Below are 27,597 nucleotides of genomic sequence, written 5' to 3'. Positions count from 1 at the left end.
AATTGGTAACTGACTACCTTGAGGTTTCCCCCCAGGCAATAATTGAGTACCTTGAGGTTGCCCCCCAGGCAGTAACTGAATACCTTGAGGTTGCGGATTTGGAATAGTACCAGACATCATAAGAATTTCTTCTACACTCAACGGTTTAGTTCCGTTATTACCAGTTGATATCCCATGTTCAATGGGTTGAGGAGATGCTCCTGAAAAAGTACCAGTGAGTGACTGATACCCAGAAGGAATAGAAGGACTGCCATATAAAAATGTTTCCGATGATTGGGAAAACATGGATGACTGTCTCGACATATTCAAAGGAGGATAATAACCTCTAGGTGTTAGATGAAAAGGAATTCGAGGCGGTGAAAAACTAAGACCCGTATTTTCTAAAAAGTTGGTTAATGAGATGTACCAAGCGTCCTTCCTAGGTGGACTGTAGAAAATTTATTCACGCTCTCTAAGTTCTAAAGTTGGTTGATTTTTAGGGATAGTTATACCTTCTTCTGGACTAACAAGTTCTTCAATAGAAATAAGTCCCGAAGGAAGATTTTGGGTAATGATCCTTCCTACCCTAGGTGAACCAGGACCATTGGAAGTTGGAGAAGCAAATCTTGACGATGGAGTAGCAGCAGGTTCAGTTTCAGGCTCAGAAATTTTAGGTTCTTTAGCTAATTCACTAGTAGAAGAAACACTACCAGTAACTTCGGAAAATGAAATTGGTTCAGAAATATACTCTGTTGCTTGAACTTGATAATCAGGATGAACAATTAAAGAAGATTCTCTTTCTTCCGGTGACCCAACTCTACTGTCACTAGGAGTTAAAAGAGCTCGTAGCCCTTCAAGCTGGCTTGGTGAATACTCGGGAGGTTGCCCCCTAAGTCTACAAGATTGTCTCGATAATTCAGCCATGATTAAATATTTTAATTACTTCACACGCAAACAAAGAAAAATCTCAATAAAACCACCTAAAGTCTCTAAAGAAAAAAACAATTGAATCACACGCCTAAAAAAATCTAAGAGTTCAAGCCACACACAAACAGTAACTTTCCATACCAAAAACACTAGTTGGTGATGAAATCCAATGTCGCAGAATTCAATACAGAAAGGGCAGTTGGAAAAATTACCCCGACAACCTGCTTAATGAAACAGATTGGCACAAGTTTCTTCACAAAACCGTCTCGAGTGAAGAGAACCCCCCAGAGAGTCCAAGTGAGTCTAGTCGACATCTGCTCCAGGTACAGTGGGATCTTCCCTCCACAATCACCTTAGGAAAGAATCCTATAGATTATGGTCACTATGGTTACCAACAGAAACAAATATACCTGGGGGAACAGTCTATGATCCGATACACATGCAAGGGCAGAGTAACAAAGCTCAATCCCCCTGAAGGCTCCTTGACATAATCCAAGGTTTACCAATAAGTGGCCCCAGGCTCCTCGACAATGGTCAATCCGAGGTTTACCATTTTTAATACGTGTATATCTGCTATCGTTCCCAATGAGGAAGGATTGATTACCCCACTGGTTCAGATATGATCTCATGGTTGACTCCTTTAAGAGGAGCTTCCCAGAGCATAGATGTAACAATTGGAATTTATTTCCTACCGCAAGATGTAGCTACTTGTTTGTTTTAACTATCTTGGAGAGTTAATTACTCCCTACTCCAAGATACTAGCCTAAGCTATGTTGGTGATAAGAGCCCTAGAAATAAAAAGATTGCTAGATCAATTTTACTTTAAGCATTATTTTTATAGGTTGTTTCTTAAGTCAAAAGGTATGGAGATGAAACTTTATGGTGTGAAGACTCAACTCCAAACACTAAAAATTCACCTAAGATGATAAACAATTCTTTTTCTTCAATGAATTTCTAGCTAAAGAAAGAGTTGAGAATGCAATTCTTTGAAGAACAAATCTTTCTTTCAACATATAAATGAAAAGAAAAACTTTTTTTCCTTTTTCAATAAACTCAAAACGAAACTACTAATTATGCTCACAAAAAAATCCCTTTCTTTTTCAACACTCAAAAACTACAGAAAACAATTTCTTTCAAAAGAGATTCTAAAATTTCTAGAAAACACTCAAAACTATAAAAACTATGCTTGAGATCTAAAAATTTCTAAAAACCTAATTGAAGTAAAAGCTTAAAAAAAATCTTTTTGAGGACGTTTTACGTAGTTACTGAGCAAACTAAGGACTAATTCGTTCAGAATAACAAATTAATCAAAAAACACCCAGCTATGTTTTCTTTTTTCAAAATGAAATTCAAAACTTTCAAGCAAGTTCGTTCAAAGCTTTGCTAAGAGAAAACGAGATCTATTTCTCACCAAGGGCAGATTTCACGAATCAGACAGACTCATCAAGAAGACCAAAAATATCAGGGTAATCTGAGGTTTCTTAGGATTTTAATCTTTTAGTTACTACAAAGACCAAGTGAAAATCAATCCAGGCATGCAAAACTTCTAGAAAATCAGCTAAAACCAAAATGCCAATGGAATTCACTTACAAGACTTTTTTGACAAGACACACGCAGATCTGGGCAGAGGCTTAAAAACGTAAACAAATCCTAAGATTAACTGGATGAAAAGATTTTAGGTTTTTTCAAAAATTTGACAAGGTCTACAAGCTTCCAGTATAACCAGATGCGATACCGCTCTGTGTAGTAAAGTAACAGTGCGGGGATGTCTGCACTGTGTTACAAACAGAACATGCGGTTCTCCTTCAAGAACGTGAAAAAACAAAAAACAATTCAGAATCTAAAACTTACCCAACCCACACACATCAAGAAAAAAACCATAAACAAGAAAAGGTTTCTCAAGTCAAAGTAAAAGTAAAGGCAAAAAAACCAAAATTCAAGTCCCCAGCAGAGTCGCCAATTTGTCAGCCGGATAAATCGTTCTTGCAAACAATACCGATCTCCCTAGTATCAACTGATATCTAGCAACAAGTAGAACAAGAAAATCTACCTTTCTCCAAATATATTGTGATTTATAAATAAGAACCAAGAGGTGTTTTAGACCCTACCTTAAGTCCAATGCTGGTTTGTGGCAGTCACGCTTCGACCGTTCGAATGAGTTTCCTTTTAAGAACCTTCAAACACAAACAAGCAAACATCAAATAACACCTACATAGCCAATATAATAAATCATATTCATCATGGTGATCAAGGAATCCATGAAATAAACCATAAAAGATAGCTTATTGAGAAAAATAAACTTGATTGTATTAAATTTGAAAAAAGAAGGACTTTACAACCTTTGGTGCCTTGATGTTGTACAAGCTCCTCCCAGGGTCCAAGCAAGAATCTCCTCTACTTTGACAAGCCTCACACTCCTCCCAATGAGATCAAAAGGTATGTAATCTCTCCTCTCAAGCTCAATTAGGAAGACTAAATACCAACAACATTTACCCTAAAAAATATTCAGCTTTTTAACCTCCCTAGTAACTAGCCCAATGCCTCATTTTATAGTGCAAAGGAAGGAAGTTACAGGTCCACCTATGAAGGTGTTAACACCCAGGTTGTTCCCTTTGACTCCTGAGGGAATACGGCCGGGGTAACCACTAACCAAGCTTTGGATTACAGGTTCTAGCCAACCTGTAATCAGAGAGGGCTCTCTCTATTAGTTTTTAGTTCTGTTCTTGAGGATTTTAGGCTAGTTATGAGGTGGGAGTTTTGATTTAAGTTTTGGCTGAGTGATGTCTTCCAGTAGCTAAGATGATATCTTCAGATAGTTTCAGTCCATTGGGCAATGGAGTCTGTGATTATGGGTTGTTTGAGGTATTGAGTAAGATTGCTTAAAACTGCAGGGCCATTTAGATATATCATGAAACAAACTTGAAATTGTGGTGATGAGGTATGATTAACCAGTGAAAGGCAATTAAGAGTTTTTCACTAAGCTGGTGATGTGAGAATGAGACATATCACCCAGGAGCAGGTTTGAATTCCTGAACAATAGTCACTGTGAAAGTTTTAGTCTGAAGGTGCAGCAATTAAGAATTACACTTTCATAACTATAACTGGAGGAAAACATTCATAACAGCATAGATTGAGTTCAGGGTATTCAATGAATAAATCCTGAGACTATTCTTTTTCTGTGCTATTAAACTGTGAAATATAGAGCATGAACGGATTATGAAAGAATGAAATACATAACAAGAAAGGTTAAAGAGACTTATTGTGCCATGAAATATGCAGGAATCCTGTAGCAGTAAGCAAACACACCACAACACATCAAACGACACAGAACTTTGGAAATTCCATCAGCTCTCTATATTAAAAATCTGAAAGTTACAGCATAGTTTCCTTTGAAGAGAAAATCAACAACCCCTGCATGCTTATGCGTGGGGAAATATATACAATTAGTTTCACAAAATATCTGAACGCTGAGTCATTTACTCAATAACTGCGTTCACCAACTTTTAGAACAGCAGATAAGAAAGTTATTGCTGTCTTAAATTTACAATGAATACCCTTTGGTTCTGTCAGAGACCTTTTTGACTTTTGGAGGCCACTGAGTTGGTTGAGTACTCTTCACCAAATCTGAATGGTGTGCCTTTATAGCTCTGTCGTGTTGTAGCTTTCTCGGCCCCGTCATCTGTACCTGTTACTGTTGCTTTGGTGGCCAAATTGCTTTGCTGAGTTGGCTCAGCCCCATCTTTTACAATCATAGTGGATGTATTACTTGTCTGAACACGATGATTTGTATTTTGATGTGAAAATTTGATGAAAACCTGTGTGTTTACAGCAATGTCTGTATCATGCTGGTCCACCATTCCTGTGTAGGCAACTGATGCCTCAAAATTGTGCCTAGTGTTTCATCTGCCTCAGTATATTTGAAGTAATTAGGAGGCACTTCAAACAAATGTCTGATTTCATTCATGATGAAAAATAAATTCTCTATTTTTTCATAGAGGCTCTGCCCAGATGCAGGCCCTGCTTCTTCTGGGGTGCTTGATCCTGCAGTGATCTGATTGGTGGCAAATGTATTCACCCTTTTTGCATAATTCTCATGTGACAGCAACCTACCTGCACTGTTTAGTAGGCTGGGAAGGCCTCTGCTATGTAATGCTGTAAATTTATCTGTGAGCGACGCGGCCTCCCGATATAACCTGGGAGCGATGCGTGGCACTGCCCTAACGTCACCCTCTGACACTTTTCGGGTGCTATAGTCCGGACATCGGGGGCGGCCTGAAATTGATATGGGCCATCGGATGGGAAAGCCCAGATCCGACGGGCGACGGGGAAGCAATGTAATAGGACGATACGGCGGGGAGGCGGACAATAATTTATTTTATTTCTCGAAATGTGAGCCAGGGCGGGACTTTGAACTTTGGCGGATTTTTTGGGTTTTTTCAATGTTTTTTGTAAAATGCGCTTTATAACCCAAAACTTTGGATAGGCGGAAAAAAGTGGGTTTTTGATATTTTCTGCAAAAGTGGGTGGGTAAGGCATTATGAAGGGGTTGTAAGGGGAAAAAGGGTATGGCTTAGATTATTAAACCAACGTGGGGTTAGTTTAATCCCTGATTTTAAACAAAGCATCTTGAACAAGAGTTTGATTCTGCATGGTCACCCAATATTTGGACATATGGCTATAATGCCAAGGGGAGGGATATATACATTTTGGGGTTTATACACCATAGTGTTATAGTAATAGGGAAAGGGGAACATAGGGATTTAAACATAGATAGAGTTAGTTAGTTAGTATGAGGTGGAAGATATGGAGAGAAGGGAGCAAAGACTAAGTTTTATAGGAAACGAACTTAGTTAGGAGAGTAGATCAAAATGAAAAGATTTTTACACAGGAAATGTGGCTCTTTATGGAACAAGGATCAATCAATGAGTTTGTTTCCTCTCATGAACAAAGGTGGTATTGGGATGTTAGCAAGGAATGTGATGGGGGATGATTGGGAAGTTAGACATGCCTCATTTTGCTGCTACAAAACTGCTGAATAGGAGGATCTGCACTGGCCACCATGTGTTTCTTTTGCTTAGGCCAGTGATATAAAAGAAATCATGCTTTTGCAACCCCATCTACATACCCACTCTATTGCCTAGAATTTTTTGTTACTCCAAAGAGGGTGCACTTAGACTTGCAAACCCTTATGTGCCTTTTCTTTTCCTTTGGCTTTTTCTTTTGATTTTCTATCTAAGGCTAGCCTTATTACTCCCAAGGCCCCAGATTAAACAGTTGGGAACCTTCATTCTCTACCTAGCTACTTATCTGCCAAGATTGAACAATTTGGACATATTTCTTTCTCTAGTCTACAACAATAAATTGAAACATGGCATGACCCAGTTTAGACTATTGGATCACCCATTCAAAAGTAGGACAGCATCAACCAACTGTAGATAGGTGTTTTCCACACAAATATGAGATCTTTGCATCACCAAACTAGATCATATTGGCACTTCCCCTGCCAATCATGACAAATGAAACCTATTGGTATAGGTAGCTAACAGTGGCTCCACTTGGGGATGGTTTTTCCACTTGAAAGACCAAGGACAGCAGGTCAGAATGCCTTGGCTTTTGATCTTTTCTCAAAACTTGCAAATTTGTCTCTTTGGACCTCAAAACTGGAATCTGTCACTCTTGTAGAACTTGCTGAAATAAAAGCCTTTTCCTACTTATTTACAAAGCTCCTTAAACTGAACTATTTATAGGCTGAAAGAAAATAGTATATACAACTGATTATGTACAAGGGAAAAGCCATGCTATATACATGGAAAGTAATCAAAGTAGTGCTTTAACATCCGGCCATTTACAGGGCCTTCTTCAGCTTCAGTGCCATCCAAATTCTTCAAGAAATAAGTGTTGTTTCCTTGTACTGCTTGAATAACAAAAGGCCCCCTCCAAAGGGAGTCAAATTTTCCATGCTTTCCCTTGTCTTATCTTCTTGAATCCCATTTAAGCACTTTATCCTCAATAAAGAAATCTTCAGCCTTGGTTCTTCTATCAAAGGCCTTCTTCAGTTTCTCTTGTAGGACCTGCACTCTGCTATAGACTTGATCTCTAGTTTGGTGTAAACATATAATCTGATTGACTCTTCTATGCATGTCATTTGGTTCAGCTTGACTTTCTTGAAGTAGCTTCATAACAGGGACCCCTAAGGATGAAGGGAATTTGGCTTCTATTCCGTAAACCAACTCATATGGGCTGACCCCAATAGATCTCTTGGTTGTTAGCTTGTCTGCCCACAAGGCATTTACAAGCTTCTTGTGCCAATTTTTCTTATTCTCTTCTAGTATCTTCTTAATGATGTTGATAAGACTTTTGTTAGATGATTCAGCTAACCCATTGCCTTGAGGATAGTATGCAGTAGAATGGCCCAAAGTAATGTGGAATTTGTGACAAAAGTTCACCATCTTCTTGGATCTGAAAGCAGCAGCATTGTCTGTTATGATCTTGTCAGGACAACCAAATCTGGAGAGAATATTGGTTTCAAGGAACTGAATGATAGTAGAATCATTTGCTTGTCTGCATGGAACGACCTCAATCCATTTAGTAAAGTAATCTGTGGCTGTTAGAATCCATTTATGTTGGCCTGAGGATGAGGGATGAATTTCCCCAATGAAGTCCAAGCCCCATTGCTGAAAGGGCCTTTCTGTTGCAATAGGCCTTAAGGGAAGTGGTAGTAACTTTCTTTTTCCCTCAAACACTTGACACTTGTGACATGAAGTTGCAAATTTTTTAACATCAGAGAAGAGAGTTGGCCAATAGTAACCTGCCCTCAATATCTTATCCACAGTGGACTTCCAGTACAAATGTCCACCACAATCACCTGCATGAAATTCTTTCATAACATTGCTTGTTTCATCCATAGTTAGACAATTCAACAAGATACCTTCATGATTTTTCCAAAATAAATTACCATCTATCACACAAAATTTTGAATCTTTCATTTTTAAAAATCTAGATTTGGTTCTGGACAATCCTGGGGGAGCACACAGGTTTTGCAATATATAACAGATATCAGAATACCACAGGGATTGTTCAAAGGCTACATTGATCTTTGGAGTCGCCAGCTCCGGTTCATTGTCCAGTTGGTTAATGTCCAAGGCTTGAAAGTTTGTTTCAGACATTAATTTAGCCAAACCTTGCCCTTTTATCAGTTTTGTAGGTCTTATTTCAATGTCAAATTCTAAAATACTAGCAATCCATTTTCCTCTTCTGCCCTCTAAGTTTTCTTGAGTTAGTATGTCTTTCACAATGGGATTTGGTACATAAGCAATAACATGGGAGTATAGGATGTAAATCCTAAAGTCTTTGATGGCTTTGACCAAAGCATAAGCTTGCTTTTCCATGATCTGATATTTCAGAGGTGCACCTCGAAGGGCTCTACTAAAGAAAGCAATGGGTTTTTCATTACCTTGATCATCTTTTTGCAATAAGACAGCAGCAATGGTATGCTGGGAGGCAAAAGAGAAAATGATAAATTCTCTGTCAAATTGAGGATTTGTTAGGACTCGGGTTTGGGTAAGGGCCAATTTAATACCTTCAAAAGCTTGATTTGCTTCTACTGTCCACTTTACTTTTGAAACCTTCTTTAGCATGTTGTTTAGTAATCCGATCAGTTCTGCTAAGTTTGGGATAAATCTCTTTAAAAAATTGATCTTTCCCAAGAAGGCTTGTAGTTCTTTAATGTTTCTTGGATGGGGCATTTGCAAGATGGCCTGTATTCTGTCTGGGTCAATTTTAATGCCATCTTTTGAAATGATATGACCTAATAACTTACCTTCTTCCAAACCAAATAGAGACTTCTTGGGATTTAAGGAAATTCCATATTTCCTACATGTTATGAATATTTGTCTCAAGTGTTTTAAATGTTCTTGGTCAGACTTTGAGAAAGGTGTGAGGTCATCTAAGTAAATAACCAGGAACTCATGAATCTCTTTAGCAAAAGCAATATCCATTGCTATCTGAAATGTAGCTCCTGCATTTTTCAATCCAAAAGGCATTTTAACATATTTGAAAGTTCCCCATGGGGTTGTGAAAGCTGTTTTATCTTGATCATCAGGGTGGACTAGGATCTGATTGAAACCTGAAAATCCATCAAGTAATGAAATTCTTGAAGCCCCTACTACTCTTTGTAGAATATGATCCATTTTTGGTAAGGGATAGTTGTCTTTAAGGGACACTTGATTCAAATTCCTTAGATCAACACAAAGCCTAATCTCCCCAGTTTTCTTTCTTGTGGGGACCAAGTTTGAAATCCAGTCTGAAAACCTGATTGGTGCTATGATATCAGCTCTAAACATTTTTTGTACCTCTTTCTCAATTGAAGGGAGAAGCATAGGATTGATTCTTCTCAATTTTTGCTTGAATGGCTTTTGATTAGGCTTGAGAGGGATTGTGTGTTGAATAACAGAGGTGTCATAGGATTTCAAATCCTCATAACTCCATGCAAACACATCTTGGAACTCTTTAAAGAGGTCAATGTATTTAGGCTTCTGGTCAGGAGGTAAAGAGGCAGACAATTTTATTATCTTGGGTTTTTCAATAGTTCCAATGTTGCATTCTTCAATGGCAGCATTAAGGGGTTGCATTTTTGGTTTCCTAGGAACATCATTTGAATCAAAAATTTCCTCCAATGGAGTTAGGCCTGTTGGTAGAAAGTTATCCTTTAGCTCTATGATTTCAGCCTCTGTACCAGCTACTTCATCAAAATGCAATTGTTCAAGTTCTTGTATTTTTTCTTTGTCAAAGTTTGTTGGACAAAGTATTTGATTTTCTGTTTTGGGTGATATTGCTGTTAGGTCCTGTTCACTCAATGGCTGTGTGTCTTTCACAGAATCAACATCAATGTTCAAGCTTGAAAATTCATGCTGCAAGGTTAAGAAACTGTTTATTTGTGTGTCATCCTCAAACACTTGCCAATCTTTAATATTGTTTGGGACAGAAGGTCTGTGTTTTATCTCAGCTGTAAAACAATGGTTGGGTCCAAAAGGCAATTTGCATGTACTGGAAAATGTAGCCAAACTGTGTGCATGAAGGTTGTGGGTCCTCGGTATTTTGGTCATTTGAAATTCAGTGAAAGCTTTGAGTATTTCAATAGTAGCAGCCCTGTATGACCTTAGTCTTTTGTCATTTGTGACAAAATTGCCTTTCACTTGTTGGATAATAAGGTCTGAATCTCCCATGATTGAAACTTTTGTGGCCTGTAATGATTTTACCAGTTTGAGGCCTAGCAGAAGAGCCTCATACTCTGCCATATTATTAGTACATCTGAAATTAAGCCTGTAGGCTCGACCTTGTGCATGATTGCTTTGTTTGTTATGAATCCACACTCCAGCTCCTGCCCCTAATTTGTTGACTGATCCATCAAACTCAAGAAACCATAGGATCTCTTGATTTAGGGGATTTTCAACATTTTCTCTATGACTTGGGATTATAAGTTGGAGTTCTTGTCTTTCACCTGGTTTGCTTTCTAGAACAGTTTCATCACTTGATTGCACAACCTTGATTTCTTGGGAACATGATTGCTCACTCATATGCAGATCTTGTTCAAGTATGACAGATTTGTTATCACTTATTGGACTTATATCATCATTGAACAGAATGAAGGAATCCAGGTCAGAATGGACTGCATAAATAGGGAAATTTTGAGGTTTTTCTTCACTGCTCACCATGTATTTCATGAGTGACTCTCTGTATAGCCTCTTAGGTTGCCCAAAGACAGAGATGGTGGCATATGACATGTCTAATTGTAGGGAACCTTGGAGTTTAGCCCCCCATGATCTTGATAACAACATTCCATACTTGGGTGGGATATCAGCAACTACAACGTCCATTAAGATTGTTTTATTTGGATACTGGACAAGGGACACACACAGATCTTTTATCAAGCCTAAACACTTAACTTGGCTGGAGTCAAATGAAAATAGGTCCTTATATGGTCTTGTAATATCTAGGTTCAACCTCTCCATCACTGATTTAGGCATAAGGTTATGAGAGGCACCTGAATCAAACATTGCATTGTGTAATATCTTATCATGAACATGCAAGCTGACATAAAAAGGTAGTATTCCTGTAACTGCTGCCTTTCCATCAACTCCTGGACCGAAAAGCAATTCTGGGGTGCCATCCAACACATTGACATCATCTTTGTTGTGGGTCAGTTGAAGGGACTTCTTGATTTGTTGCTTGTAAATGTTATGCTTGGCTAGCTCTGAAAGAGGAATGGCTATCTTCAATTTTCCAATTTCAGCTTCTAAGTCAAAAGGTCTTTCAGATTGGATCTTGGTGTTCTGGTTAACAACCTTCTCTCTCTCAATTGAGTTTTTAGAGGTTTCTACTTGACTCTCATTTTGATCTTGAGGCTTGTCCTTTTTACTCATCTTTTGGAAAGTGCTGCTTGGATTGTGCTGTAAAGGAGGTGTAGCCCTTAGTTCTTGATTTGAGGGAAATGGTTCTGTTACCTCTTCAACTATTACTTCATTTGTATTTGAATCAGTTTTGTTAGTAGGCTCTGTGACAATAGCTTTCCTAGGCTGTAGACTATCCTTTGTCTTCTCAGGCTGTGGCACATTTACAGTTCTGCTTCTTAATTTGTATTGTTTATGAACTTCAAAAACAGCTGTGTCATAGCCTTGTTTGAAATCAAATGATTCACCTGATCTGGTTTGGAACTGGCTTATGTCTTGTTCTTCATGATCTTCTTGACTCAGAAAAACTTGCTGATCCTCGTTCAGGCCCATCAAATTGATGTGGGTATCATCTATCTGCTCATTAGAAGTAGATGTTTCAACATAGTTTTCTTGGAAAGGAGGCCTTATCTCTGGTTCAAGGCTGGCCTTGCCAACATTGGGATTTTGATTTCTTCTAAAATTGGGATTCCTGATTTGATTATTCTGAGGTGCTTCCCATGATGACTTCCTCTCAACTGATTCTACTCTGTCACCTAACCTATGCATACCAGTGATTATTGCATCTAACTTTTGATCCCAGCCTGAAGGCTCTTCTTTGAAGGTAGTTTTTCTTTCAGTTCTGGTCCTATTTCTCCTAGCTATCAAGTTGGCTTCTACACTCACTGCTATGTCTTGCATTTCAGCTAAAGTTCAAGGAGCTCTTTCTCTTAATTGGTATGCCATATCTGAATCAAACCCATCAGGAAAGGTGTAGAAGCCAACCTACTTGGCCCTCCTTTTCCTGCACTATTTCAGCCTCTGCTATCTACACTGTTGCTGCTTCGGCTGCCTCCTTTTTTCTCTACGGCTGCCTATGCCACTTCACAAGATGCCTTGACCTTGGCTGCCACTTTTTCATTGTGCCTTTTCTCAGCCAGTTGGGTGACGCACTACTTGGCATCTTCCTTCCTTTTCTACGTTGCTGTCTTATCCAACTCTGCCAAATCCGGGGCACGCCACTCAGGAGGCCATGACTCTAACACTATAAATATCTCATCGTTAGTGGCTATGAATGGGAGCTTTATCCACTGTTGCACCGGATCCTTTTGTGCCCTGATGTAAATATTAATCCACATCCAAATGCTCATCTCCATGAGCACCCAGAATATCTTTATATCACGAATCTGCTTCGTGTCCTTGGTAGCCCAGAGTGACGTGTACTTCACGACCTCTGGTAGGTCATGCTCAATGCTCGGGAACTGATTGCCCTCTGACAGTTCTCTTGCTACTAGCATGATGGACAAGAGTAGCCATGCATAGTGGAAGGTCTTACCCTGCTCCTGGGCCTCCTTATAGTTGAGCAAAATTTCTTCGCAGAGGAACTCAGCCCAGTTGAACTGCACCCCCTCCGCGCATTGTTTAGCCAACGCAACTATTGGCACTGGTACTTAATCGCCGCGACATTTTCTCATTACCTTACTGGCCAAGAGTTGGGTGGCTACGCGCATGCCTTTATCCTTGATACTGCTCATGGCATAACCTCTCTTTTTCTTCTCGAGCTTATATTTTTTATTCATGGCTTCCGCGAGAGCCAAATCGCTGATTTTTCCTGCTATCATCACGGGGTCCTTTCCCTTACAGGGAAGCCAAGAAATTCTATCGATAAGATTCGCCGTGATGGGAATAGGCTCCTCCAGCCATAAGTACCCATCATGCACTAGGCAAAGCAGTTGCGTGATGAAAAATATGGCGATGGGCACATGGTTAAAGTGTGGTATCCATAGTAGATGATGCAACCCGGCCTTCTCCACACCATGCACTGATTTTCATGGTTGTAATGTGATCACCGGCAACTCTGTGTTCTGTTTCATTAAGCTCTCTGTCTCTAAGTGTGGGAACTTCTAGCTATCCGGGAGGTCCCAGTCTTCAAATTTTAGGGTAGGCACACGTCCTAGGAGTGGATCGTCAAAGTTAATTCCATCGACGAGGAGCAGGGTCTGGATCGCACTCTTCATTGCATCTAGATCCTTTGGTACCTTAGCTTTCCCCTTTCGTGGAGGGACATAGGGCAATTTTGCTACAGAGCGCATCGGTTGGATGTCCACCTCCACGTCTTATTCTTCCTCTACCTTGACAATCAGAGCCTATAAGTCCTCCTCCTCTTCATCTGACTCAATGGTGATAGCCTTGCCATTTTCCTCCATTGATAGCTTACTGAACCGCGGATTTCTTGAGGACATGCGAACTGGTCCCATTGTCTGCATATCTTTTCTCGGTCTTGGTGTCCAAGGAGATTTCGGGATTTCTGGCATGACCCCAGTATCTTCGAGAACATCGTGTACTGTGTGGGTCAACCCGGCTTCGCCAGCGGTTCTTTCTTAAAATTTCAAACTTGCCCTCGTATTCGTCATCTTTTCTGTATTGCATACGGTCTTTCGTGAACCTAGGGGCTCGAATATCGCTCGGCGCTCAAAACTCTATGCTCTATTCAACCGCTAAAGTCTCAAGTGAACAAGTATTGTCTCATGGCTAGCCCCTAGAGTTTTATAGTGCCTTTTGAATTCAAACTCGACCATTCCCCGCAATTCCGGGCCATCAATGCTTTCTTGGCAATAGATTTTCCAAAATCTTGCCCATAACTATTGTCTTAAATGTCTACCGCCCACTCCATTTGGCCTCAAACCGGACATCCCATCATGAATAGTGACACCAACGATCACTTCCTAGCCTACCTGCACGGCAGCGTAGCCCTTTGTGCGCGGGCGCGAACCTTGTGACATGCTAACTCTGCGCGCACCTCCCTTATCGCACAGCTCCCAAACAGACTCTTTTATAGTCCTGTGCTCTCCTTCAACTACCTAGAGTGCTGAGACTATGCTTCCTACAGCTAGTCAGGTGGTTGCACCACCTGTTCGAGGCTCCAGGTTGGCTTCCAATATAGTCCATGGAAACTCCTCAATTTCCTTCACGACAGTTGGTGCCACGCGCTCTACTGTATGCAGTGCATTCCCCTGGTTACTGCGTGTGGTGATATGTGGTTCTAGCCATGGCAGTAGACTAATTAATTCTCAGCAATAGTCTTCTAACTCATGAGTATGATCATTCGCACCTCGCTTTGTCACCCTTGGTTTACCAACGAGACATGCTCGCTTGATCTCGTTTTCCAGCCTCTTAACTTCTTCGTCCATCAAAATTCTTTTCTTCCTTAGTCGTACACAGTCCTGTTCAAGTTCACGAAGTCTAAGGTTCCCTCACTGAATGGCTTCCTGACTTCTTATGTGTTCTACCTCACGTAGCTATGTGATTTCTTCATCCTGGGCTTCGCACGTTGTCACTTCTGCGGGCGCTATTACTTGTGGATTCCTCTTTGCACTCTCTTCAAAAGTTATGGTCCTTACTCTATTCCACACCCTTGGAATCATTACCGCAGTCAGGGTTTTTCACATGGTCTTATAGGCCCATCGAACTATTGGTACGTGCAAGTCCTAGTCAATGCATCTCACTTGGTGAACCCTGTTCAGCACTTCGCGCACCCTATCGAATGCTTCTCTATGGGTGGTCCTTGGCGCGCTTCACCTTTCCTACTGCTGCATTTTATTCTGATTCTCTATTCGGGGAGTGGTGTGCGCTTTTGCGGACTACATGGCATATGTCTGTACCCATTGGGAAAGGTGGGAACACAAGTTGTTCTGCCCCTGGTGACTGGCTCTCATCCTTAGCAGGGGTTTCCCAAATCGTAGGCACATCATTCTTCTACATCCACACCAGTCCTCAAAACTTCCCTGATGTGTACTCCACCACCTTGTGGGCATCGTGGGCAATGCTCACTTCAGAGCATTGAACCACTGCTATTTGGGTACTGCACTTTCAAATTTGTTCAGGAAATTATCCACGGCTATCAACCCATCATATGTAGGCAGATCCTTGACCTCTGTCATCATGCAACGTAGTGATCTAACCATCATGTTTCAATTAAGTGTTGTTACTTAGTGCAGCCGATTCTACCATCACTCTATCTCTTCATCTGAATCTGAAGTGCAGGAGCTTTCGCGCTCCCACGAAATCCTTCCATCTGCAGTTGGGTTTACCCAATCCTGTTCTCACGTAACTATCTTGTAGATGCAATTGAGATCGTCGTCATTATCATCGTCTCACACTAGTTCAGTGTATTGCACTCCTTCGGCTGGATCTAATGGTACTACTGCGCATAGTGACTTTTTCTCAAAAATCATTTTGTGCTTCTTTAGATTTATGACTCCTGCTTGTGCCTCAGGTATTAACGGCATCAGCCCTCCCCCCATCAAGTAATTCGTAAACACTGGATAGTGGTCCTTGTCATGCCCCTAGCCTTTTCATTTCATGCACCATACCTCCTCGCGCACCTCATGCTAATGTGTCCTGTCTTGTTTCAAACTCTACATCTCCAGACATAGATTTTGCAATTACACGTGGATTTGTTGGACTCCCAGAGCAGGGTCTTATGCAATCTCATTTCCATCCCCAAAGTTTCAGCCTCAGTGGAAATTTTTTGCTGTGACAGCGTCGTCCTTAAGTGCAGCATTATTGATGCTACAAACCATGCGTGATGTTGTCCATTCGTAAAAGTCATGTTGGCTTCGCGAATCATACCCTTCAGTGTTTGGTCCAAATCCCAGGGGGTCTCGCTCAGGAGCATCGCGATCTCCTTAAACCTGATAATTGATTGTGTCTCTGACTTTGTTCTGCTAAATTCCCTGTTCAGCGTGGTCTGGATTTCTACGATTCCTGTGGTTGGATGGTCATTAGAATGCTTGATGTACCATGTTAACGCATGATCCTGCAATGCACTTACCGGCATAGCCTTCTTGATATTGTCATCCACTAATCCTTGTGCTTCCCATACCTTCCTTACCACGAATCGAAATTGTTCTGGATCTTCATTCCCTACTCCTCTTAATACTAGTATTTTAATCGCACTTTCCATACTATACTGCGGTGGTGGCAGAGGTGGGGTGGTGGAGATGGCAGTGCGAAGGGTGAGACAGGTGGCGGTTTAGGTGGAGGTGGTAGGCGCAGAATCTGCTTCCTTATTAGACTGACCGTGCTTCTCAGAGAGACTTTTGTGATCTCTTCCTCGCTTTCCCGCAAGAGTGAAATTAAGGGACTAGTTTCTAATTCTTCACTACTTCCACTTCTGTAGATCTTCCCACTTCATGTAGTCCCAAACCTTAATTTATTCACATAACCTACTTTTCACATAATAGCATCTTAATCCAAGTGTTCAAAGATTTAATATACTTACCTTGCGGTCCCTTGAGGAAGCATCGCTCCACCTCATTGTAGCTGACGATCATATCTACCGCGAACTCAGTGATAACTCCTCCTATAATTCAGTTGAGCCAATGGTCCATAGCTCACATGATCTTATCTCCTGGCGCTTCTAGTCTGCGCACTAATTTCGGAGTCCACACGATTGGTTTGTTGAGCGTACACATTCCCTGACTGTCTGCTAGCTTCACGATCCACTCATACAGCTTAAAAGGAAAGGATGCAAAGAAAATTTCGTGGATTTTCGTATACAAGTAGCATTCTAACCACTATTCCTTAGATATTCGTGGGTTTATGTTTTCCTGTGTTGCGAACTCATGAATCTTCTTGTCCAACCACCCTTCAATTTCTTTCTTTGTTGGATTCCAGTGGCATGACATTAGACATCCCTTATGAAAATCCAGGTCTCGGCAACAAAACCATTTGTTGGCTTGTGTGGGCCTGACCCAGGTTTAGAGATGATTTAGCCAAACAAATCCTAGTCATACTGGCCCTTTCGGCAATAGTCTACGAAGCGCGGACTAAGGTCTCACTCGAAGTAGTATGGGAGGGTGCTAGAACCAGGTTTCCTCACACTAGAGATGTCTAATGTTTTTTTGGTGGTCCGCGGTTTGACCCCGCGGGCACGCTGCTACACGCACCTATTAGTACCTAGCAGCCTGCAATGTTACCTTTGCGCAGCCCTACTCGATGTGCGATCCGTGATATTACCCGAGTTCCTTACTATTAACCTGATATTATTCAATTACTTAACTTATCTATATGAGCCCAATTATACTTAATAGGGTGCAGTAATCATAAACATGCATGCAATAACCAAAACAGTATAAATGAATAGAAAATATACAAAAACAGATACATAGTACTTGGAGTCAAACTTCTCTTTATTATTCTTCTTCTTAGGTTACAAACTCAACTTCACCCTATACACTTAGTTGCGGACTCCACTAGGCCTCTACGCACTCAGCTGCAGAGTCTCTTCCTACTACTACGACCCAAGAAACTTAGACTTCTTCTCTATCCGCTATCTTCTAGACTTCATCCATGCTCCTCTATCTCCCCTTATCTTTACAACTTAGAGCCTCACTCTATTTGTACAATCCCATAGTCTGCGTACCATGGGTAGGCTGACATGACATTACATTACTTAGGGCAGACAACCCTATGACTCAATGTATATTTCGCACTTCGCACCTGCAACTTGCGGAGTCTTACAACATATTTGACCAAAACCTGGGATTTGAGCCCCAAAACATGTTATGGGGGGATTCCATGCCCAACATATATCTTTCAAAAGAATAACATGACTCTATAACTCAACTGAGTAAGACCTCCCTATGACCAATGACTCATACATCAATCACCCAACCAATTATGGATACACCATATTTGACTCATCCACCCAACCAAGTGGGGATATACCAATTGTTTATACATGACATAATTACAGAAATTATTACATCATCCATCCCATGCAATGTGGGGATAGAAATTACATCATATGTCCAATAGGACTCATTCAAACATAGACCATGACAAAAGAAGTCATATCACCCCCTAGATCTTTACATGACTTATGCAACAAATGATATAAGTATCTGAATCCATAGTTGAACTCATCAACCATGATACCAACAATGCAGAATGTGTATGAAGACTAATGGTCCCCCTAGATCTTTACATGAATTATGCAACAAATGATATAAGTATCTGAATCCATAGTTGAAATCATCAACCATGATGCCAACAATGCAGAATGTGTGTGAAGGCTAATGCTCCCCCTAGATCTTTACATGACTTATGCAACAAATGCTATAAGTATCTGAATCCATAGTTGAACTCATCAACCATGATGCCAACAATGCAGAATGTGTGTGAAGGCTAATGCTCCCCCTGAACTTGTGCTACCTGTGCATTGTCAACAAGCCATTTTTCAAGGCATCTTTGTGAGTCAGATAAAAATCAATGACCAAAGAATATCGTTAGACTGTAATCATCAATATTAGACTGAGCACTCATATTAGAGTCTAACCCACTATTTTTCTGTCTGAAACACATATATGCAACTGCAACCACAAAAACCTGTGTATATACACAACTATACTTCATGAAACTTGTGTGTATGAACCTTCCTCTAAAAATTGGATTTAACAGCAAGATAAAGCAGAAACTAGTCCCAACTTTTGTCTGAGATATTCAAATGTTTCTCTGGGAAGTGATTTGGTGAATATATTAGCAACCTATTCTTTGGAGGGAACATACTTCAATTTAACCTTTTGTTCAAGCACTTGTTCTCGTATAAATGGTACTTAATGGGTATGTTCTTGGCCTTGGAGTGCATGACAGTATTTTTCGAAATACTGATGGCACTTATATTATCACATTTAATAGAGATGGGTGGAGTACATGTTATCTAAATGCCTTGCAATGTTTGCATCATCCAAAGTAGTTGTGTGCAGCAAGATGCAACAGCCACATATTCTGCTTCAGCTGTAGATAAGGGAATCGAACTTTGTTTCTTGTTGAACCAAGACACCAACCATGAACCCATATAGAATGGTCCTCCACTAGTACTCTTTCGATCATCCACATTGCATGCCCAATTTGCATCTATATAAGCATGAAGAGTAAGATCTATATCTTTAGGATACCATAGACCAAAGTCTTGAGTTCCTTGAAGATATTTAAAAATTATTGTTACCACCTAGATATGTGATTCCTTTGGATTTGCTTGGAACCTTCCAACAATTCCTACTGCATGCATGATATTAGGTCTGGTACCTATTAGATAAAGAAGACTTTCAATCATAGATCTATAAGTTGGTTGGTTTACGGCTAGTGATTCATTGTTAGAACTGAGACTACATCCTGTTACCATTGGAGTACATACTAGTTTAGAATCTTCCATTCCACACTTCTTCAATATCTTCTTGAGATATTTGGTTTGTGAAAGAAAGATACCATCTTTTGTTTGTTGTACTTGTAGAAAAAGAAAATAAGTAAGTTCACCAAGTAAGGACATTTCAAATTCTTGTTGCATTACTGAGGCAAAATTCTAACTCATGGATTATTCATTGCTACCAAAAATGATATCATCAACATAAACAACAATAATTAGTAGTTTATCATTTTCAATCTTTGTGTATAAATTGCTATCTGCAGAACCTTTTGTGAAACCTTGTTGTTGTAGATATTTGTCAAGTCGGTAACACCAAGCCCTTGGATCTTGTTTCAGACCATAGAGAGACCTTTTGAGCTTGCATACGATTTTTGTATCATTTCCAAGAATGAATCCTTCTAGATGTTCAATATAAACTTCTTCTTCCAAATCTCCATTAAGAAAGGTTGATTTTACATCCATTTGATATCCTTTGAATTTTTGAAAACAAGAAAGAGAAAGAAACATCCTTATGGCTTCAAGTATGGAAATAGGTGCAAATGTTTCTTCAAAATCTATACCTTCTTGTTGAGCATACCCTTTACAAACAAGTCTTGCCTTGTTTCTAATAACTTCTCCATTTTCATTCAGCTTATTCTTAAATATCCATTTTATTCCTATAACATTTTTATCATGAGGTATAGGAACTAACTCCCAAGTATCATTATTTTCAATTTGGTCAAGTTCTTCATCCATGGCCTCGACCTAGCATTCATCTTTGCAGGCTTCGTTTACATTCTAAAGTTTTTTGGAGGATAGTAATGCTAGATAACTTGAGGTCCTTGTAAGAGTTCTTCTTGTTTGTACTCCAGACCATTTTTCTCCTATAATTTGAGATTCTGGATGATTCTTCTGAACATACCTAGATGGAGTCTTTTCCCTGTCTATTGTATCTTCTTCTAGTGCTTCATTGGTTTCTTCTTCTATATCATTTTGATTTGATGCGGGAAAGCATTCCCCATCTTCCTCATTGAAATATTCCTCTGTTGATTTCATTTGTTCTAAATTTCTGCATGCTTCATCAATTATAACATCAATTCTTTCAACAATTTTCCGAAGTCTTTTATTATAACATTTGTATCCTTTACTTTTGGATGAATAACCAAGAAGAATTCCTTCGTCTGCTCTGGGTTCAAAATTACCATGTTTTTCATCAGTCCTTTTGATGAAACATTTGCTTCCAAAAAATCTAAAGTTTTTTATAATCGGAGGCTTACCATACCAAAGTTCATATGGAGTTTGATTGCTATTTACCCAAACATTCGCTTTGTTAAGAATAGTCACGACAACAAATGTTGCTTCACCCTAGAAGGTTGCAGGAGTTCTAGATTCATCAACCATAGCTCGAGCCATTTTTTGAACTGTTCTGTTCATTCTTTCCACCACGCCATTTTTCTAAGGAGTTCTTGTGATGGAGAATTGTCTTTTTATTCCATGTTGTTCACAAAAGTCAAAGAATTCATCTAATGTGAATTCTCCCCCTCGATAAGATCTGACACATTCGATTTCTCAATCTGATTAATTTTCAACTAAAGCTTTGAAGGATTTAAAATTTTCAAATGATTCATCTTTATGCTTTAGTAGACCTATCCAACACATCCTAGAAAAATCATCAATAAATAAAATAAAGTATTATTCTCCATGAGGTGACTTTTTCCTTGTTGGACCACATAAATCAATATGGATGAGTTCAAGAGGCTTACTTGTTGATCCTTCTTTTTCACTGAAGTGAACTCTGGTTTTCTTACCGACTTGACATGGTTTTCATATGGTGTTTTTTGGGATGGTAATATCTGGAAGATCATGAACTGCCTTGAGCCTGCATGCTTTTCTTATCTGAGAAAAGCTTCAATGTCCTAATCTTTTGTGCCATAGCCAATTTTCATCTGTTTTGCTTAGATATCATTTTTTTTGTCCTCCTTTGAGTATGTATAAATTATTTGGATTTCTTGTACCTTTGATCATGGTCTTTGTTGTATCAAGCTCACGAACCACACATTCGTTTGATTGAAACACAAATTCATTTTATTGATCACATATTTGACTGACACTCGATAGGTTATGATTTAAACCATCTACATACATGACATTTCCAACTTTAACCTTTTCTTTCAAGAAAATAGAACCTTTACCTTTAATGACAGCTAGAGTGTCATTTCCAAATGAGGCATTCTTTTCCTTTTCTAAAGCATTATATGAATGCAGTTTCTTTTTATCACCTGTCATGTGTTTGGAGCATTTTTTGTCAATGTACCATTGATTTTCTTGTCATTCTACATACAGAGCTATGCCACATCTTTTTGATTGAGATTCCTTCTTTCTCCATCTCTTGGGATTTAATGATGTTTTCTCCTTTTGAAGTGTTGGTCGAAATTTTCTCCTACATTCAGATTCTTCATGACCAAAGTTGTTACAAATCAAACATTTTATTTCATTTTCAAGAGGAGAAAAGTTATTATAGGAACTTTTCTTCATTCCTGTTACACTCCTTTGATTTCGTGCTTCTCTAGTCATGATGGTTTTGTAAGAAACACATTGAGCAGCCTTATGTCCAAAGTTATGACATGAAAAGCATTTCCCATTAAAAAAATTTCTACGATCATATAATCTTTTGGCATTGTTTACCTATTGGTTGAGGCTTCTACTGATATTCATCCTTGGAGTAAATTGAGTATGATTTACCTGATGAGTAATTTTAGGCCTTTTCTGATGATTGACATACTGTTCACTGGTCTTTGCTGCATCAAGATAGCTTCTAGTGGAGGCTGACGACTTCTGTGATTGAGATGATTCTTCAGTATATCCAAGACCTATCTTTATTAGAGGAGAATGCTGAACTTTGATGATTTCATTTAAATTTTCAGATCCTTTAGCAAATCTAAGATTAAGAGATTTTGTCTTCTCAAGTTCTTTTCTTAGACCCACAATTTCACATTCTAGATTTTCATTGTGTTTTTCTCTTTCAGTGAGTTTGTGTGTCAACATATCTATGATCATATTAACTCCTTCTATTGACAACCTATTTTCTATTTCCTTTTGCATATTCCTTTCCCTTTGCATATTTATCTTTATGAGGACATTTGGTAGCATAATGGCCAACTCTACCACAAGAAAAGCATTTGAACGGTAACTTACCTCTGAATCTTCTAGAACCCCATTGAAGCTTCTTGACAAAATTTACCTCATGTTCTTCTTCTGAAATGTATCCTAGTTCATTGTGCTCTTCCTTTTATTTTCCCTTTGCTGAAGCTTTAAAAGGGGCTTCTCTCATATATGATGGACCTCCTTTCCTCATTTCAAAGGTAGTTAGGATTTCATGGAGTTGAGTGATAGTAATAGTTTGAAGATCCTATTTTTCTTCTATGGAAGACACTTTTTACTCAAATTTAGAAGACAAAGATGTCAAAATTTTATCAACTAAAGTAGCTTCCTTTATATTTTCACCTAGATTCTTCATATAGTTAACAATCTCATCTATACGTAAAAGGTAACTAACAACACCCAGATTCTTCATACAGTTAACAATCTCATCTATACATAAAAGCTAACTAGCAACACTCTCATCACTATGCATCTTAAGATTTTCATACTGAATTCTGAGAGTTTGAAGCTTAGCATGTTTTACCTGAGAGTCTCCTTCATAGCTCTGAATGATTTTGTCCCATACCTCTTTGGCTATCTTGAGCTGCATGACTTTGACAAATTCTAATTCTGACAGACTTCTCAATAACGTATTGACAACTTTGGCATTGGTTTTGTATAACTTCTTACCTGTGGAGTCTATAGGTATTGCTGTTGGAAATTGATATCCTCCCACAATTTCCCAAACATCGACTCCAAGCGATTGAAGATATGCTCTGGTTCTGATTTTCCAATATACCAAGTTGCTCCCATCAAAGATTGGTGGTCTGATAGATCCCATGCCTTGGTGATTATTCATCTTCAAAGATCTTCCTTTAAGCGATCAATCCTCTTCTGAAGGATCTCCTCTGATACCAATTGTTGGAAATAATACTGAGAGGGGGGATGAATCAGTATTATCAGTTCAATAATTTTTAATTTCCCAAACAGATTTATATACGCTACTTTTGTGAAGTGAACTAGTAGGTACATGCTACTATTATTAGAGAAACCAATGTATACCTAGAGAACTTATGATTTAATCATTTTATCATGTGTTGATCTTTAATCAGTGCATCAGTGACTTGTTAAATAGTGCAGTAAAACCATAATAAACAATCACACATAAGCAACACACATGAACACCAAGATTTAAGGTGGAAACCTAATGCAGGAGAAAAACCACCTATTGTTGTCATCTCTGTCTTCTTTCAATAATAAGAAAATCTGTTTACAATGTTGTACTGGTGCAGACTCATACCAGTATGTAGGCACCCACCTGCAGAAGGCTACAACCTTCTGGCGTTTTCCAACTTCTACTGGAAGGGAGCTGCAACCCCCTAGCTCTTGTACTAGCCAATGTGTTTACTAGTATGTAGGCGTCGACCTACAGAAGGCTACGACCTTCTCTCTTCTTCCAGGGACCATGTTTCATAAATTTTCAGACTGGATGCTCCTGGCACACAAAAATACACATGAAGGCCTCGTTTCATCAAATTTTCATATTGGACCCATCAAAACTTTCAAACTGCATCAACCAATAATCATTTAATCTGAACAGTCAAATCATTGTCACTAGAAAACTATCCTAAACCCAGAAACCTACATCATCATTCAGAACAAGAAGCAACCTCAAAAATTATGTATCAGAATGTATATTCTACTTTACTGAACCCAACTTGTGTGTATACGCTACTTCCTTTAATAAAACCTATATATACCTTCAAATATACTGAAACATAAAACTTTTGAATCAATTTTGTACCAACCAACAGTATATGGAACATCTACTGTCAATTTATAGAGCTTTACACAAGCAGTAGAAGAGATCACCCTTATCACTTCTATCAATCAATCAGATACTAAACTCCTTATGCATTCAGTTTTACATTCAGATCTAAGCAAACTTCATTGACAGACAACAATAAAACAATAGAACTGATCAAATAGATTAGTCAGATTTGAAGAAAAGGATTTTCCTTTGTATACACTACTTGGAAGAGTAGAAACTACATGTACACACACTTTTACCTAGACGAACCATCATATAGATATGAAAATATTAACTCATAACTTTGTTACTATTCTGGACTTCAGAAATACATAGCTCATGACATTTAAAGAATAAAACAGGTGTACACAATCAAATATAGCCCAACCAATATCAGATCATTCAGTGATAAGTCATTTCAAGTCTCATGATCCTGATCCAACATTGAATGCAAGGTGCACAAAATATTTCAGATCAAATCATAAGCATAGCCCCTGCAACATAAAATATACTTAAGATAGAAGTATTCCTTAGAAACCTTTCACTTGCACCTATGGCCTTATGATCTTCTCCTCCTTATATGGTTTTTGGCCTTTCTCAATACCTTGGACCAAAACCACTTAGGACCCATGGTTTTCTTGGACGGGATCAAATAGTGATTACTCCACTCAATATTGTGGGCTAATACCATGATATTGAGCCCCGATATTATCTCCTCTTGAATTTCCTGATTTTCCAACATATACGCACTTTTATTCTTGTGAAAGTGTGTGTATACATATACACTCTTTTTGTTCTGTGAACTGGCTTGTATACACTGTTTTGACTAAGTGGACCTATATATACATATTAAACTTATTTACACCATCATTTACCTCCAACTTCTTCATTCTAATTAGTAGACTTTAGTTCCAATTTCCTATTCTTTTGTACCAATGCCATGTTATCTCTAAATAGACCTATTACATTGTGAGTGAGTTGACATAAAGGACAATGCTAGTATCATAATGCCAACATTCTCCCTCTTGATCAGATCTGAGACATTTAATTTTTCAATCTGATTCATTTTCAACTAAAGCTTTGAAGGCTTTAAACTTTTCAAATGCTTCATCTTTATGCTCTAGTAGACCTATCCAACACATTGTAGAGAAATCATCAATGAATAAAATAAAGTATTCTTCCCCACAGAGTGACTTTTTCCTTGTTGGTCCACACAAATCAGTATGGATGAGCTCAAGAGGCTTACTTGCTGATCCTTCCTTTTCACTTAAATGAACTCTGGTTTTCTTACCAACTTGACATGTTTTGCATATGGTATTTTCTGGGATGCTGATATCTAGAAGATCATGAACCGCCTTGAGCCTACATGATTTTCTTATTTTAGAAAATCTTAGATGTTCCAATATTCTGTGCCATAACTAGTTTTCATCTATTTTTCTTAGATAGCATTGCTTTTGTCCTCCTTTTAGTATGTATAGATTGTTTGGAGTTCTTGTAACTATGATTATGGTATTTCATGTATCAATCTCATGAACCACACATCTATTTGATTGAAACACAACTTCATTTCCTTGATCACACATTTGAGTGATACTCAACAATTTATGTTTTAAACCATCAATAGACATGACATTTCCAACTTTAACCTTTTATTTCAAATTAATAGAACCTTTACCTTTAATGACAACTGGTGTGTCATTTCCAAATGAGACATTATTTTCCTTTTCTAAAGCATTATATGAATGAAGTTTCTCTTTATCACATGTCATCTGCCTAGAGCATCTACTGTCAATGTACCACTGATTTTTTTGTCCTTCTGAAAACAGAGCTATGCCACATCTTTTTGATTGAAATTCCTTCTTTCTCCATACCCTAGAATTTGATGATGTTTTCTCCTTTTGAAGTGTTGGCTGAAATTTTCTCCTGCATTCAAATTCTTCATGACCAAAGTTATTACAAAACGAACATTCAATTTCATCTTCAAGAGGAAAAAAGTTATTATAAGAACTTTTCTTGATTCCTGTTACGCTCCTTTGATTTCGTGCTTCTCTAGTCATGATAGTTTTGTAAGCAACACATTGAGCAGCCTTATGCCCAAATTTATGGCATGAAAAACATTGTCCATTAAAGAAGTTTTTGTGATCATAGAATCTTTTGGTATTGTTTATGTTTTGGTTTATGCTTCTATTGATGTTCATCCTTGGAGTAAATTGAGCATGACTTACCTGATGAGTACTTTTAGGGTTTTGTTGACGATTGACATACTGTTCACTGGTCTTTGATGCATGAAGATAGCTGCTGGGGGAGGCTGATGGCTTTTATGATTGGGATGATTCTTCAGTATATCCAAGACTTGTATTTATAAGAGGAGAACGTTGAACCTTGGTGATTTCATTTAAATTTTCTGATCCTTTATTAAATCTAAGATTAAGATATTTTGTCTTCTCAATTTCTTTTCTTAGAACCACAACTTCACATTCTAGTTTTTCATTGTGATTTCCTCTTTTAGTGATTTGATGTGTCAATGTGTCTATGATAATATTCTTTTCTTCCAAACAAATTTTGAGTTTAGTGATTTATTCAAGAAAGTCTTCCTATTTTAAAGCATCCAAAATATCATCATTGTCATAAGCCATGAGTAGTTTATAACCTTGTTCAGTTTCATCTTCATCACTATTAGATAATCCATCACTATCTTCATGAGTATAGTAACTTCTTCTATTAACAACCTGTTTTCTATAGCCTTTTGCAGATTCATTTCCTTTTTCATGATTATCTTTATGAGGACATTTTGCAACATAATGGCCAACTCTACCACACGTAAAGCATTTGAATGATAGCTTACCTTTGAATCTTCTGGAGGCCTATTGAAACTTCTTGACAAAGTTTACCTCATATTCTTCTAATGATTCATTGTGCTCTTCCTCTTCTTTTCATTTAGCTAAAGCTTTGAAAGCAGCTTCTCTCATATCTGATGGACCTCCTTTCCTCATTTCAAAGGCAGTTAGAATTCCATGAAGTTGAACCACAGTAATAGATTGAAGATCCTGCTTTTCTTCTATGGCAGATACTTTTGACTCAAATTTAGAAGACAAGGATCTCAAAATTTTCTCTACTAAAGTAGC

Source organism: Pinus tabuliformis, chromosome 3_1 (assembly GCF_031772625.1).
Source record: "Pinus tabuliformis cultivar Carrire ecotype Pingquan chromosome 3_1, CPIR1, whole genome shotgun sequence".
NCBI classification, from domain to species: Eukaryota; Viridiplantae; Streptophyta; class Pinopsida; order Pinales; family Pinaceae; genus Pinus; species Pinus tabuliformis.
Note: the sequence above shows the minus strand (reverse complement) of the source record.